Raw genomic sequence first — 16,699 nt, 5'->3', positions numbered from 1 at the left:
GAGGTGGAAGAAATTCCTTTGTTCTCTCTATGAAACTCACTCTCTCTCTATACTTTCTGATCATGAGGCAGGATTCTCCTCCAGGAATTTACGACCTGAGGTCGCAGCAGCCTGGGAGTAGGAGCGACGGAGAGAGGGGGATGGTGCATATGGAGGGGGTGGTGCTCACTGTTCCCAAAGAGGGCAACGTCATGACAGCAGGTAGTTTGCCCCTGGTGTTGCGTTGTGCAAACCTCACCATTCTCTGGAGAGCCTTGCGGTTGATGGCGGCGCAGTTGGCATACCAGGCTGTGATACAGCCCGACAGGATGCTCGATTGTGCATCTGTAAAAGTTTGTCAGGGTTTTGGGTGACAAGCCTATTTCTTCAGCCTCCTGAGGTTGAAGAGGCGCTGTTGCGCCTTCTTCACCACACTGTCTGTGTGGGTGGACTATTTCAGTTTGTCTGTGATGTGTCGGCCCAGGAACGTAACTTTAATTTCAACTTGCTGTCTTGTTCAGCTTCAGAAAAATAGTAAATATGTCACTTGAAACATAGTTTTTTGTAATTCATTAGACAAAAGAGAAGAGTTTGACCAGTAAACATTCATATACAAACTTTATGTTTCATTGGCAGATCAATTTAGTCGGCTTGAATGTGGTTTTCCAAACACATTTATTATCAATGACTAAAATAACATTTCTAGTTTTGAAAATACAATTTAATAAACACATGTAGTCAGTCATTTCATAGCCTGTTTATAATTAAAGAAATGGTAATTTAGTGGTAAAAAATGATCCCAAACTAGTGGTGAAAACTGATCATCACACCATCTCTATCTGATACATGTTGTCTTCGACATCATTCCCACAGAAAACTGCAGAGGGCAGCAGTACCATTCAGTCAACCATCAGACTACATTGTTTTAAGTGATGGGCACCAAGTATATATCAATAACAGTAGGATTTTTTCAAACTGATATCGATACCAAACTCAGGAGGTTGGTGGCACCTTAATTGGGGAGGCCACGCTGGTGGTAATGGTTGGAATGGTATCAAATACATCAAACACATGGTTTCCATGGTTTCCAGGTGTTTGATGGCTTTCCATTCCCTCCGTTCCAGCCATTATTATGAACCGTCCTCCTCTCAGCAGCTTCCACCGAGATCATATCTATTTCAATGAATAACAATGCAACTGTCTACACTTCACTTCCATGGCTTTGTGAAGTCCAGAAAACTGATGCTGGATGCTGGTTGGGCCAAGTGTGATTGTTCGGGGTGTCTAACATACCTCAACAGTTTGAATAAAATAGGAATCAATTGAATGCCTGTGGTCAAGCAGTTAACTATGCTACATTGAGAAGGTTTTGAGCGAAGGCTGTTCTTCGCTCAAAACCTTCTCAATGTAGCATAGTTGTTATTGACTGTGTTTTCCATTGTTATTGACTGTGTTTTCCATGTTTTCCATTAGATGCACTATTGTTAAGTGACTGTCCCACTGGATGTCATAAGGTGAATGCACCAATTTGTAAGTCGCTCTGGATAAGAGCGTCTGCTAAATGACTTAAATGTAAATGTAAATGTACTATACATAAAAGTGTAGGTTAACAGCAAGGATAAACTGATATCTATTATTATATTATTATATCACAATATGCCTTGCTCATATCTATTTCAAACTAAATCAATATCATATCTAAATATCTGTGGTGGCAGGGTAGCCTAGTGGTTAGAGCATTGGACTAGTAACCAAAATGTTGCAAGTTCAAATCCCTGAGCTGACAAGGTACAACATCTGTCATTCTGCCCCTGAACATACAGTTAACCCACTGTTCCTAGGCTGTCATTGAAAATAAGAATTTGTTCTTAACTGACTTGCCTAGTAAAATAAAGGTTAAAAAAAATCTATATTGGTTCTCACCACAAATTGTTTCATTGTTCAATAGAGGCTAACAATACACAGCACAACTGACAAGGTGCCAACTGGGCACAAAATGATTGAATCAACGGTGTTTCAACATAATTTATCAACGTATTGTGACGTGGAATGTATGTGCAGAATACTGTACATTGAATTTGCAAAAGCTGTTGTTTTGAGGTTCAACCACAGGATTATGGCATCATGTTAACCAATTTTCAACATAGTTATAAACAGGCTATGAAATGACTGACCTTGCATAAATAGGTTGAATATATGTTGAATTTGTACCTTTGAAACAACGTTAGATCTTCAACTTTATATCCACTATCAGAAAAGACAATAGACTGGCCAGCACCTCCTAGTGGAGAGTTGATTAATCTACAGCTATCCTTTTGGTCTGTCATCCACGGTGGACATATTTTAATGAGTAAGTGAGATGATGTCACCTCACCTGAGGCAAAGCAAAACATGTGATTGGCTGTTCAGATTCAGCTCAACAGACAGTAATATTGATTGATTTCATTAGTGATTTTTCAGACTTTGGTGATTACATCTGCCAATAACGCACCCTCAGACTGTTTTTCTCGTCACTCAATGACATTCAAGATTGGTGCCTCAAACCCCCTCCCCCTCCCTCTCTCGACAACAGCTGTTCAACTACCGACTTGCCTGCTATGAATGCGGGACTTGGTGGTTCACTAAGAGCAGATGAACACACAGGAAGTAGACACTTCCCGATTCTACCAGTGAAATGAAAATGTGCTAGTTCTATGTGCTAGTTCTATGTGCTAGTTCTATGTGCTAGTTCTATGTGCTAGTTCTATGTGCTAGTTCTATGTGCTAGTTCTAGCTTGTGGTTAGGATAATTTTTATGTTTTTTTTTCTCACAAAAAACGTAATGATGGTAATATACTAATGACTATATGCCACGGTAGAGCCAGGGTGAAATTCCCCTATAAAACCTCTCTGAGATATGTGGCCAAAAGCCAGGGAAAATGCAGAGCGCCAAATTCAAATAAATTACTATAAAAATCAAACTTTCATTAAATCACACATGCAAGATAGCAAATTAAAGCTACACTTGTTGTGAATCCAGTCAACATGTCAGATTTCAAAAAGGCTTTTCGGCTAAAGCAAAAGAAGCTATTATCTGAAGATAGCATCCCAGTAAAGAAAGAGAGAGAAGCATATTTCAACCCTGCAGGCGCCACACAAAATGCAGAAATAAAAATATAATTAATGCCTTACCTTTGACGAGCTTCTTTCGTTGGCACTCCAATATGTCCCATAAACATCACAAATTGTCATTTTGTTTGATTAGTTCTGTCGATATATATCCAAAATGTCAATTTATTTGGTGCGTTTGATCCAGAAAAATACCAGTTCCAACTTGCGCAACGTGACTACAAAATATCTCAAAAGTTACCTGTAAACTTTTCCAAAACACTTCAAACTACTTTTGTAATACAACTTTAGGTATTTTTTAACGTAAATAATCAATCAAATTGAAGACGGGATGATCTGTGTTCAATACAGGAGGAAAACAAACTGTAGCTAGCTTTCTGGTCACGCGCCTCTATCTAATAGTACACTACAAGTGACCCTCGTTCTGAACAGGGCTACTTCTTCATTACACAAAGGAAAAACCTCAACCAATTTCTAAAGACTGACCAGTAGTGGTTTTGGTTTGATTTCATGTGTCTCAGAAGAGCAGAAGGAGAGAGCATTGTTTTTCGGAGCAGGGTACCGATTAAAGGATGTTATATCTGGAGTTTCGCTGGAAGAGTGAAGAGTGTCTGCCTATGTTGTGAAAATATTCAGTCAATAATATTTCTCACATTCACATTTCTCGCCTGTGAGTTCCAATATACTTTTATTACAGAGTAATATCAGCCTTGCTTGTTCATGAAAACAACTAACTTTCCAGCCTTGGCACACACTCTTTATACAGGTTTCATCTTTACGTCACACACATAGAAACTCCTCTTGATGTTCATGATTATCCCCTCTGGCATTGAGCCACCATTATCTTTTTGCCTTGCACTAATTTTAGTGCAAGGCACTAATTTCAGTCCTTCTGTAGCTCAGTTGGTAGAGCATGGCGCTTGTAACGCAGGGTAGTGGGTTCGATCCCGGGACCACCCATACGTAGAATGTATGCACACATGACTTTAAGTCGCTTTGGATAAAAGCGTCTGCTAAATGGCATATATTATTATTATTTTATTATTTTTTAGTTTGGTTTCATATTAGGACATGGAAACATTAGAGCCATACAATGGTTAATAAATAAACAGTCATGGTCAGTCCCCAGACAGGTGCATGTCTAATGGGGTATAATGACCCAGACACACACATATATATATATAGTGCACTCATCCAGCTGACGACTACACAATGTGTAATGGACACATATGTACTGGAAGATTTCCAATACCTACTGATGTGATGCTGGGATATGTATGATTCGCAGTGAGAGCTATTGTGAATAAACCACTGCAGTTATGACATTGATAAAATAATGGCCATGCATCAAGTGTGTGCCGACGGAATAGTTTTGGTGTTTATTAGGATCCCCATTAAACGCTGCAAAAGTATCAGAATTGTTCACTTCTCACTGACTTCTCAACCCCAAGCATTCTCTGAAGTCTCGCGTTGTTACGTCTCTTGGTTTAGAAACTGGTTGTGGGAGAACAGAAGTTCCGCGCAGGCGCGCATCATTCTTCAGAATATAGGATACGCCAGAATTGTGCAGCCGAGACGACAACTTCTTTGTCCGTGTATTACTACTGGTATGTAATAGCACGTTATAATATCGAAATAACATGTCAGGTAGTAAATGCGTCAAGTTATTATCGCGTTTGATGAAGGTTTTATGTGCTATTTTTGTGTCAAACCGCGTGGGTTAACGTGATCACTTTTCTACGAAGCACATAGTCATAGACTTTGGGTTAGTCTGAGTGGATGTAACGTTATATAATTTCGTCAAGGTATTTTCATTAAGGATCAATCTATTTGAGATTTCTGGGTTCGTTTTACATGTCGTTTTTGGTTTTGTGTAAAATTCACGAGCTGGGAAAATGGCGGATCCCCCTCGGTCTGCATCAACACACTTCAGTGCAGGCAGTGAGGGTGCAGCAGAGACTATTTCACAATTGTGCTACTGTTTTGGAGCTAAATGTAATGATTATCAGTTTTCTACATGTGAACTAATATTCAGAGACATTCAGTTGATTCTGTCTATCTATAAATGTTACTATGGTGTGAAGGAAAATGCTATTGGTTTTTGATTGGAATAATACAGTGGAGACAAGGTTATTCAGGAAAATAGTACATAGTGCTGCCTGAAACATACTACAACCTTGTACTAAATGTTTTGGGGGGCATTTATGTAAATTCAGGAAGTCTACTATAGATTAACTGCATTTACAGTTGTGTAGCCTAATTTAAAGTGTATACTTTGTCTTATGTGAATTAATTAATGTTTTGTTGTCAATGCTTAGTTACCAGATCTATTGAAATGAGATCAGTGCTTGACTTGGAGCTGAGCTGAGTACCGTCACCTCAAATGTCAACTGTTTGAGCTCATGTTCATCTTATAGAATATTATCTCAACAGTATTGTGGAGCTCCTACACCTAAATATAAACCGTATTTTTAGATAATAAAGTAAGTCTTGGCAGTTCTGGCACTAACTTTTGTGTCCGGTTCTCATTGTTACTACAGGCTGACTCAGATTAAGTCTGAGGCCGGTAACATCAACGGTGAGGACAAACCCAGCCTGCCTCTCTCCTTCCACACTGAGTCCAAACCTACAGTCACTGGGTCCTGATTGTGACAGTGGGGCCCAGTTTGCACTGCAGGATCCAGAGATGGCATCAGTGAAGCTGGAAGACTGCAGTCAAACACTGGAACTGAATGCCAACATTAAAGATGAAGAAGAGGAGGAGAAGATTGGGACATCTGTTAATCATGGTAAGAGCAGGTTCTATCTAACTTAAGTTGGTGTTTTTCATTCCAACTTCCCACTCAAATCAAATCAAATTTATTTATATAGCCCTTCGTACATCAGCTGATATCTCAAAGTGCTGTACAGAAACCCAGCCTAAAACCCCAAACAGCAAACAATGCAGGTGTAAAAGCACGGTGGCTAGGAAAAACTCCCTAGAAAGGCCAAAACCTAGGAAGAAACCTAGAGAGGAACCGGGCTATGTGGGGTGGCCAGTCCTCTTCTGGCTGTGCCGGGTAGAGATTATAACAGAACATGACCAAGATGTTCAAATGTTCATAAATGACCAGCATGGTCAAATAATAATAAGGCAGAACAGTTGAAACTGGAGCAGCAGCACAGTCAGGTGGACTGGGGACAGCAAGGAGCCATCATGTCAGGTAGTCCTGGGGCACGGTCCTAGGGCTCAGGTCCTCCGAGAGAGAGAAAGAAAGAGAGAATTAGAGAGAGCATATGTGGGGTGGCCAGTCCTCTTCTGGCTGTGCCGGGTGGAGATTATAACAGAACGTGGCCAAGATGTTCAAATGTTCATAAATGACCAGCATGGTTGAATAATAGTAAGGCAGAACAGTTGAAACTGGAGCAGGAGCATGGCCAGGTGGACTGGGGACAGCAAGGAGTCCTCATGTCAGGTCCCACTGTGCATGAAGAGTTGCTGTAGAACTATTTTATTTATTTTATTTCACCTTTATTTAACCAGGTGGGCCAGTAGAGAACGAGTTCTCATTTACAACTGTGACCTGGTCAAGATAAAGCAAAGCAGTTCACCAAAAAACAACACAGAGTTACACATGGGATAAACAAACGTACAGTCAATAACACAATAGAAAAAATATATATGCAGTATGTGCAAATATAGTGAGATTAGGGAGGTAAGGCAATAAATAGTGGTGAAATGTTTACAATTTAGCATTAACACTGGAGTGATAGATGTGCAGGTAGAGATACTGGGGTACAAAAGAGCAAAACTAAATAACAATATGGGGATGAGGTAGTTGGGTGGGCTATTTACAGATGGGCTGTGTACAGGTGCAGTAAGCTGCTCTGACAGCTGATGCTTAAAGTTAGTGAGTGTCTCCAACTTCAGTGATTTTTGCAATTAGTTACAGTCATTGGCAGCAGAGAACTGGAAGGACAGGTGGCCAAATGAGGAGTTGGCTTTGGGGATGACCAGCGAAATATGCCTGCTGGACCGCGTGCTACGGGTGGGTATTGTTATGGTGAACAGTGAGCTGAGATAAGGCGGGGCTTTACCTAGAAAATACTTATAGGTGACCTGGAGTGGGTTTGGCGGCGAGTACGAAGCGATGGCCAGCCAACGAGAGTGTACAGGTCGCAGTGGTGGGTAGTATATGAGGCTTTGGTGACAAAACGGATGGCACTGTGATAGACTGCATCCAATTTGTTGAGTAGAGTGTTGGAGGTTATTTTGTAAATGACATCGCCAAAGTCAAGGATCGGTAGGATAGTCAGTTTTACGAGGGTATGTTCGGCAGCATGAGTGAAGGAGGCTTTGTTGCGGAATAGGAAGCCGATTCTAGATTTAATTTTGGTTTGGAGATGCTTAATATGAGTTTGGGAGGAGAGTTTACAGTCTAACCAGGCACCTAGGTATTTGTAGTTGTCCACTTATTCTAAGTCAGAACCGTCCAGAGTAGTGATGGACGGGTGGGAAGGTGTGGGCAGCGATCGGTTGAAGAGCATGCATTTAGTTTTACTTACATTTAAGAGCAGTTGGAGGCCACGGAAGGAGAGTTGTATTGCATTGAAGCTCGCCTGGAGGTTAGTTAACACAGTGTCCAAAGAAGGGCCAGAAATATACAGAATGGTGTCATCTGCGTAGAGGTGGATCAGAGAATCACCAGCAGCAAGAGCTATATCATTGAAATAAACAGAGAAAATAGTTGGCCCGAGAATTGAACCCTGTGACACCCCCATAGAGACTGCCAGAGGTCTGGACAACAGGCCCTCCGATTTGACACACTGAACTCTATCAGAAAAGTAGTTGGTGAACCAGGCTTTCATTTAAGAAACCAAGGCTGTTGAGTCTGCCGATAAGAATGCGGTGATTGACAGAGTTGAAAGCCTTGGCCAGGTCAATGAAGACGGCTGCACAGTACTGTCTTTTATCAATGGTGGTTATGATATCGTTTAGTACCTTGAGCGTGGCTGAGGTGCACCCATGACCAGCTCGGAAACCAGATTGCATAGCTCAGATCCATGACCACGGTTGCACTACTGTTTTGAAGCTAAATGTAATGATTATCGATTTACTACATGTGAAATAATATTGACACATTCAGTTTGTCTTTATCTATAAACGTTACTATGGTGTGAACAGGAAATACAATAGTTTTTTGAAGTAAAAGAGTGAATACAAGGTTATTAATGAAAATATCACATATTGATGCCTAAAACAAACTGTAACCTTGTACAAAATGGTTTGAGTCTTTTATGCATTTATCTACTACAGGTTAAGTTTTAGCTCAAAAGTATTGTGGAGCTCCTGCACCTAAATATAAACAGTACCAGCACCCAAAATTAGTATTGAAAACTATTTCAGTCCAAGTCAAGCAATGAATTAGATAATTGGACAACAAAAAATATATATATATATTTAATAGAGAATAAAGACCTTGCCAAACTGTCAAGAAAATAACTTTTGTGTCTGTTTCTCTTATACTACTTGCCGACTCAGGTATGACACCGGTAACATCAACAGTGAGGACAAACCCAGCCCTCCTCTCTCCTTCCACACGGAGTCCAAACCTACAGTCACTGGGTCCTGATTGTGACAGTGGAGCCCAGTTTGCACTGCAGGATCCAGAGATGGCATCAGTGAAGCTGGAAGACTGCAGTCAAACACTGGAGCTGAATGTCAACATTAAAGATGAAGAAGAGGAGGATAAGATTGGGACATCTGTTAGTCATGGTAAGAGCTGGTTCTGTCTAATTTTGTTGTTCGTTACAACTTCTCCGCTGTGCATGAACAGTTGCAGTAGAACTGTTTCATGATGAACTGTTTCAATGAGAAGGTAGATGTTATTTCATGCTACTGACACTTGCATGGTTTGACATCAGTATTGTCAGCATTTGTTTTATTCACTGGGCTGTCTGGAGTGATCAGAGAGGAGACTAAAGAAGTGAAGTAGACAAACTGACAGTGTTTTAAAGTATTATGAAATGAGTCTGTGTAGTTACTAACCCTGGTGATAGTGAGTGGAGGATGATATGAAATGAGTCTGTGTAGTTACTAACCCATTTTCATGATACTTATCGAATAGTTTTATTCCCCTTTTGTATTTCACAGCCTACTTATATGAATACTTACAGGTAGCCTAGTGGTTAGAGCGTTGTACTAGTAACCGAAAGGTTGCTTGATCAAATCCCCCGAGCTGACAAGGTAAAAATATGTTGTTCTGTCCATGAGCATAGCAGTTAACCCACTGTTCCCCGGGTGCTGAAGACGTGGTTGTTGATTCTGGCAGCCCCCCGCACCTCTCTGATTAGAGGGGTTGGGTTAAATGTGGAAGACACACTTCAGTTGAATGCATTCAATTGTACAACTGACTAGGTATGCCCTCTCCCATTCAGTTGTACAACTGACTAGGTATCCCCTCTCCCATTCCCGAAAGTATTTAGACCCCTTGACATTTCCCACATTCTGTTACGTTACAGCCATATTCTAAAATTGATTAAATAAAAAATGTTCCTCATCAGCCTACACACAATACCCCATAATGACAAAGCAAACACAGGTTTTTAGAAATGTTTTCAAATTTTATCAAAAATTTGAAACAGAAATACATTATTTACATAACTATTCACTCTTTGTTATGAGACTCGACATTGAGCTCCGATGCATCCTGTTTCCATCCTTGAGATGTTTCTACAACTTGAAGTTGTCAACCTGTGGTAAATTCAACTGATTGGACATGATTTAGAAAGGCACACACCTGTCTATATAAGGTCCCACGTTTCACAGCGCAGGTCAGAGCAAAACCCAATCCATGAGGTCGAAGGAATTGTCCGAAGAACTCCATGAAAAGGAAAATTCACGGGGAGGTAAAATGGCGGCTCCCACTCGGTCTGCGTCAACGGACTTCAGTGCAGGCAGTGCGGGTGCAGCAGGGAGAAACAATTTCACAGTTGCTCTACTGTTTTGAAGCTAAATGTAATGATTATCGTGTTTCTACATGTATACTAATATTCAGACATATGCAGTTGTTTCTATATTTATCTATAAATGTTACTATGGTGTGAACGGGAAATACTATTGGTTTTTGATTGAAATAATACAGCGAAAACAAGGTTATTGAGGAAAATGGTACATATGAATTGATGTTTTGTTCTTAATGTTTATCTACCTGATCTATTGAAATGAGATCAGTGCTTGACTTGGACAGCAGCTCATCAGAGCTGAGTACCGTCACCTCAAATGTCTACTGTTTGAGCTCATGTTCCTCTTATAGGATATTAGCTCAACAGTATTTTGGAGCTCCTGCACCTAAAAATGAGTACCGGCACATATTTCAGTCCAAGTTAAACGCTGAATTAGATGATTGAACAAGAATAAATATAATGTATTTAATAGAGAATAAAGAAAGTGCCAGAACTGTCAAGACAAACTTTTTGTGTCTGTTTCTCAATGTTACTACAGGACGACTAGAATTACGTCTGAGGCCGGTAACATCAATAGTGAGGACAAACCCAGCCTGCCTCTCTCCTTCCACACGGAGTCCAAACCTACAGTCACTGGGTCCTGATTGTGACAGTGGAGCCCAGTTTTCACTGCAGGATCCAGAGATGGCATCAGTGAAGCTGGAAGACTGCAGTCAAACTCTGGAGCTGAATGTCAACATTAAAGATGAAGAAGAGAAGATTGGGAAATCTCTTTCTCGTGGTAAGAGAATACTAAGATTGTGCAAAGCTGTCATCAAGGCAAAGGGTGACTATTTGATGAATCGCAAATATAATATATTTTGATTTGTTTATCACTTTTTTTGGGTTGCTACATGATTCCAAATGTGTTATTTCATAGTTTTAATGTCTTCACTATTATTCTACGATGTAGAAAATTGTAAAATTAAGAAACCCTTGAATGAGTAGTTGTTCTAAAACGTTTGACCTGTAGTGTATATCACACAACTGACTGGTTCTTCTGATTTTGTTCACACAGGAGACCATGTTGAGACATTCTCTACATCCAGAGAGCAACAGCAGGAAGATCACAGAGCTAAGAGGTCTCACCACTGCCCATTTGTGAGGAGAATTTTTCAGTTATATCAACACTAAAAATACACCTAAAAATACACCTAGGAGAGAATCTGTATTCCTGCACTGACTGTGGGAAGAGTTTCTCAACATCAAAGGTTCTAACAGTTCATCAGAGAGTGCATACAGGAGACAAGCCGTACTCCTGCTCTGACTGTGGAAAGAGTTTCTCTCAAATGGGCACCTTAAAACGTCATGAACGTGTACACACAGGAGAGAAGCCTTACTCTTGCTCTGACTGTGGAAAGAGTTTCTCTCGACCCGATGACTTAAAAACACACAAACGTATACATACAGGAGTGAAGCCTTACTCCTGCTCTGACTGTGGAAAGAGTTTTCTCGACTGGGCCACTTCAAAACACATAAACTTATACATACAGGGGTGAAGCCTTACTCCTGCTCTGACTGTGGAAAGAGTTTCTCTCAACTGGGTGAATTAAAAATACACCACCATACAGTAAGCCTTACTCCTGCTCTGACTGTGGAAAGAGTTTCTCTCAACTGAACAGCGTGAAAACACATGAACGATACACACAGGAGAGAAGCCCTACTCCTGCTCTGACTGTGGAAAAAGTTTCTCTAAACTGGACAACTTAAAAAGACATGAACGTATGCATACTGGAGTGAAGCCATACTCCTGCTCTGACTGTGGAAAGAGTTTCTCTCGACTGGGCCACTTAAAAACACATGAACGTATACATACAGGAGTGAAGCCTTAAAGCTGCTCTAATTGTGTAAAATGCTTCACATCAACTCACCTAAAAGTTCATCAGAGAACACACAAGAGGCCTGCTCTTTCCATGAAATAGTTTTCACCTGGGTTCACCTGGTCAGTCTATCATCGCTAATGATGTTGTTTTTATTATGGATTTATTATGGATCCCCATTAGCTTCCAGCAGAAAACAAGAGACTGCAGTTGCAGTGGGCTAAGTATTGAAAAGACTGGACGCTGGAGAATTTGAAAAACATACTACCTGGTCTGATGAATCCCTGGTTCCTGCTGTTTCATGTTGACGGGAGGACTGGGGTAATGATACCTTAAAAAAATGACTCAAGTGAAAGTCACCCAGTAAAATACTACTTGAGTAAAAGTATTTGGTTGTAAATATTCTTAAGTATCAAAAGTTATAGTATGAATAATTTCAAATTCCTGAAATTAAGCAAACCAGATGGCACAACTGAGTTGTTTTTTCATATCACGGATAGCCAGGGGCAGATTCCAACACTCTGACATGATTTACAAACTAAGCATTTGTGTTTAGTGAGTCCGCCAAATCAGAGGCAGTAGGGAGGACCAGGGATGTTATCTTATAAGTGTGTGAATTGGACCATTTTCTGTCCTGCTAATCATAAACAATGTAACGAGTACTTTTGGGTGTCAGGGAAAATGTATGGAGTAAAAAGTACATTATTTTTTTTTAGGAATGTAGTGAAGTAAAAGTTGTCAACGATATAAATAGTAAAGTACAGATACGCCCCCAAAAATGTTGATTCTTAGCCTGTTTATCATTTAAACAAAAGTTTTTTAGTAATATAAAATATTCCACCAAAACTGATCATCACACCATCTTTATCTGATATACACTGAGTGTATAAAAGATTAGGAACACCTTCCTAATATGGAGTTGCACCCCTGTTTGTCCTCAGAACAGCCTCAAATTGTCAGGACATAGACTGTCCAAGGTGTTGATAGCATTTCACAGGGATGCTGGTCCACGATGACACCAATGCTTCCCACAGTTGTGTCGGGTTGGCTGGGAGTGGATCACTACTCTGAATAGCTCGTTCCATCTCCTCCCACAGATGGACAAATGGATTTGGATCAGGTGACTCTGCAGGCCACTGCAGTAAACTGAATTCACTGTCATGTTCTTGGAACCATTCCTGGACAAGCCTTGTGGCATGGGGCATAATGCTGCTGAAGAAATCTATTTGTGTTCCCCAATCCTGGTCCCAAAAGGGGTGTACATGTGTGTTTTTGCCCTCGCACTCTCATACCTTATTCAATTCAAAGGCTTGAGTTGTTTAGTTGAATCCAGTGTGTGAGTGTTAGGGGCAAAAACAAAAACAGCTCACCTCTATGGATCCCCAGGACCAGGATGGGAAAACACTGCAGTACAGAGCAAAAGGTGTGATGATGCAAATTAAATGATATGCAATTATCATAAAGACATTTTCCACTGTACTGAAAGTTTTTTTTGTTAACTAGGCAAGTAAGTTATGAACAAGTTCTTATTTAAAATGACAACCCGCTGTTCCTAGGCTAACTGCCTTGTTCAGGAGCAGAATGAAAGATGTTTTACCTTGGCAGTTCGGGGATTCGATCTAGCAACCTTTTGGTTCCTGTTCCAATGCTCTAACCAGCCACCCCCAACTTCTCTATCTTGAAGACTTGATTGCTAATATACAACATTTCTGGCGTTGTGAAAACATCCCTTTCATAGAGCATACCACTCCATTAAAGGAGTAGTTTACTATTTTACTACTTGAAGTTCTGTATGTAAGATTACTTGGATTGTATTCAGGGGACCAGGTACAGTATGTACTCACGATTCGAAGTTGTGTACTCAGGAGATGAATCTCTGATCTTAGCAGCGCCATTCTTACGCCTCCACGTAATGTCACTGTGGTTCTTCAATGCTTCTGGATTTTCTGTTTAATAAACCTGGGTCAATGGAAACCTGTCTACTGATGCCATCTCTGGATCCTGCAGTGCAAACTAGGCTACACTGCCACAATCAGGACCCAGTCACTGTAGGTTTGTAGTATGGAAGGAGAGAGCCAGGCTGTGTTTGTCCTGGCTGTCAACTCTGGATAGGATCCCAGTCCTAAATAGAAGTCTGGTCCCTCCCTGTGCATGCCACACCCCTCCCATTGTACTGTATGTATGAATGCTGTGGTGCTTATTAACACATTATGAAAGTGTGTGGTAGACGTGGACCATCACAGGAGAGTTCACATCTCTTTCACTCTGAACATTTATATCAACGACTCACCCTCAAAAGGACCATCAATACCAGAGTTCTAGAAGAGTATTTACATAATCAACTGCATTTCAACAGCCTGATCCTCTATGTAGTCCCAGTAGTACAGTATATAAAGCTCTAACAATGGGGTGCATTCACATAGTAATGGAGTCAGATGTTGATGAGTGTAGTTTATTATTATTATATTCTACATAATGTCTGGATCATTTCCATCCACCTACATAATAGTGACTCATCCAGTTGATGGGATTTTATATTTTTTCCAGCTACAATATCAGTTATTGTTAAATCTTGGTTCCAGTAGTTTTTCTAAGAGATTGTCAGTTGTATAGGTTTTCTGCAAGGTTTTCTATAGCTTACCTCTCATATTAATATCATTTTCTGTCTCAAATAGAATTCCCTCAATATTGCTGTGATGTCCAAACGATTCCAAATCAACATTGTGATATAAAACCTTTAAGTTGAGTGTATTTGAAGATATCTACATTGGTCCTTCCAAAATGGCCTTTTAGAGCTGTCACTGAGATACATGTATTTCCTATTACCACGTCTTTTACAGTTTCTATGCCTTTAGTTTTCCATGTGGACCAATTCATGGATGAATTCTGAAACGCTGTCCAGGGGTTCCATACGTTTCATACAATTTGATTGGTCACATGCGCCGAATACAACAGGTGTAGTAAACCTTACTGTGAAAAGCTTACTTACAAGCCCTTAACCAACAATGCAGTTCATGAAATAGAGTTAAGAAAATATTGACTAAATGAACTAGAAGTGGAAAATAAAATAACAATAACAATAACACAATAACAATAACTCAATAAAATAACAATAACTCAATAAAATAACAATAACTCAATAAAATAACAATAACTCAATAAAATAACAATAACAATAACTCAATAAAATAACAATAACACAATAAAATAACAATAACACAATAAAATAACAATAAAATAACAATAACACAATAAAATAACAATAACACAATAAAATTGTGTGGTCCTTCTGTAGCTCAGTTGGTAGAGCATGGCGCTTGTAACGCCAGGGTAAAATCCCGGGACCACCCATAAAATAACACATGACTGTAAGTAACAAAAAGCGTCTGCTAAATGGCATATATTATTATTATATTAATATTATTATATTATTAATAATTATATTATAAAATAACAATAACACAATAAAATAACAATAAAATAACAACACCATAAAATAACAATAACACAATAAAATAACAATTAAATAACAATAACTCAATAAAATACCAATAACACAATAAAATACCAATAACACAATAAAATAACAATAACACAATAAAATAACAATAACACAATAAAATAACAATAACACAATAAAATAACAATAAAATAACAATAACACAATAAAATAACAATAACACAATAAAATAACAATAACGCAATAAAATAACAATAACAAGGCTTTATACAGGGGGTTGTGTTTCTGGCACAAGAGGCTGCTGAGGAGAGAACGGCTCATAATATTGTCCGGAACGGAGCCAATGGAATGACATCAAACACCTGGAAACCATGTTTCATCTATTGTAACATTCCACTAATTAACAGAGTCCACTAATTCCTGTGGTTTCTAGGGACTGATATTGATTCTTGTAGAATACGTTTCATCTATTGTAACATTCCACTAATTAACAGAGTCCACTAATTCCTGTGGTTTCTAGGGACTGATATTGATTCTTGTAGAATACGTTCCATCTATTGTAACATTCCACTAATTAACAGAGTCCACTAATTCCTGTGGTTTCTAGGGACTGATATTGATTCTTGTAGAATACGTTTCATCTATTGTAACATTCCACTAATTAACAGAGTCCACTAATTCCTGTGGTTTCTAGGGACTGATATTGATTCTTGTAGAATACGTTCCATCTATTGTAACATTCCACTAATTAACAGAGTCCACTAATTCCTGTGGTTTGTAGGGACTGATATTGATTCTTGTAGAATACGTTTCATCTATTGTAACATTCCACTAATTAACAGAGTCCACTAATTCCTGTGGTTTGTAGGGACTGATATTGATTCTTGTAGAATACGTTTCATCTATTGTAACATTCCACTAATTAACAGAGTCCACTAATTCCTGTGGTTTGTAGGGACTGATATTGATTCTTGTAGAATACGTTTCATCTTGTTATTGTGTTCTTAACTCTGTTGTTCATGTTCTTGGCGTTTTCTTTTGAATATAAATATGTAAAATATTCTGGGGATGAACACGCACGTTTTCAATATGAACCAAACACCCATTGTTCCTCTTTAGTGCATTTAACTACATGTCGCAAGTTAAAGCCTTGAGTAGTGAGTTGATACAATTCCAAATCTGGAAGGTTTAAAACCACCCTCAGATTTAGGAAGATGTGAAACTTTCCTTTTTACTCTATGAATTGTATTTGTCCATATACAGTGTTATGACAGTATACATTTTTAAAGAATGTGGGGTAATTGGTATTATGGAAAATAAATACTAAAACTTTGGGAGCCATGCTATT

The 16,699-nt window shown here is 39.3% G+C and overlaps 1 long non-coding RNA gene across 1 annotated transcript; it reads left to right on the top strand.

The window, feature by feature from the left end:
- The first annotated feature begins 4,597 nt into the window (after window positions 1–4,597).
- Window positions 4,598–8,673, top strand: LOC124023132. The gene is made up of 3 exons (XR_006836664.1): window positions 4,598–4,694; window positions 5,628–5,876; window positions 8,609–8,673. It is a non-coding gene; the product is annotated as an uncharacterized LOC124023132 (long non-coding RNA).
- Window positions 8,674–16,699: the final 8,026 nt, after the last annotated feature.

Source organism: Oncorhynchus gorbuscha, unplaced genomic scaffold (assembly GCF_021184085.1).
Source record: "Oncorhynchus gorbuscha isolate QuinsamMale2020 ecotype Even-year unplaced genomic scaffold, OgorEven_v1.0 Un_scaffold_1496, whole genome shotgun sequence".
Lineage (NCBI taxonomy): Eukaryota > Metazoa > Chordata > Actinopteri > Salmoniformes > Salmonidae > Oncorhynchus > Oncorhynchus gorbuscha.
Note: the sequence above shows the minus strand (reverse complement) of the source record. Positions and strands in the feature narration are given on the sequence as shown.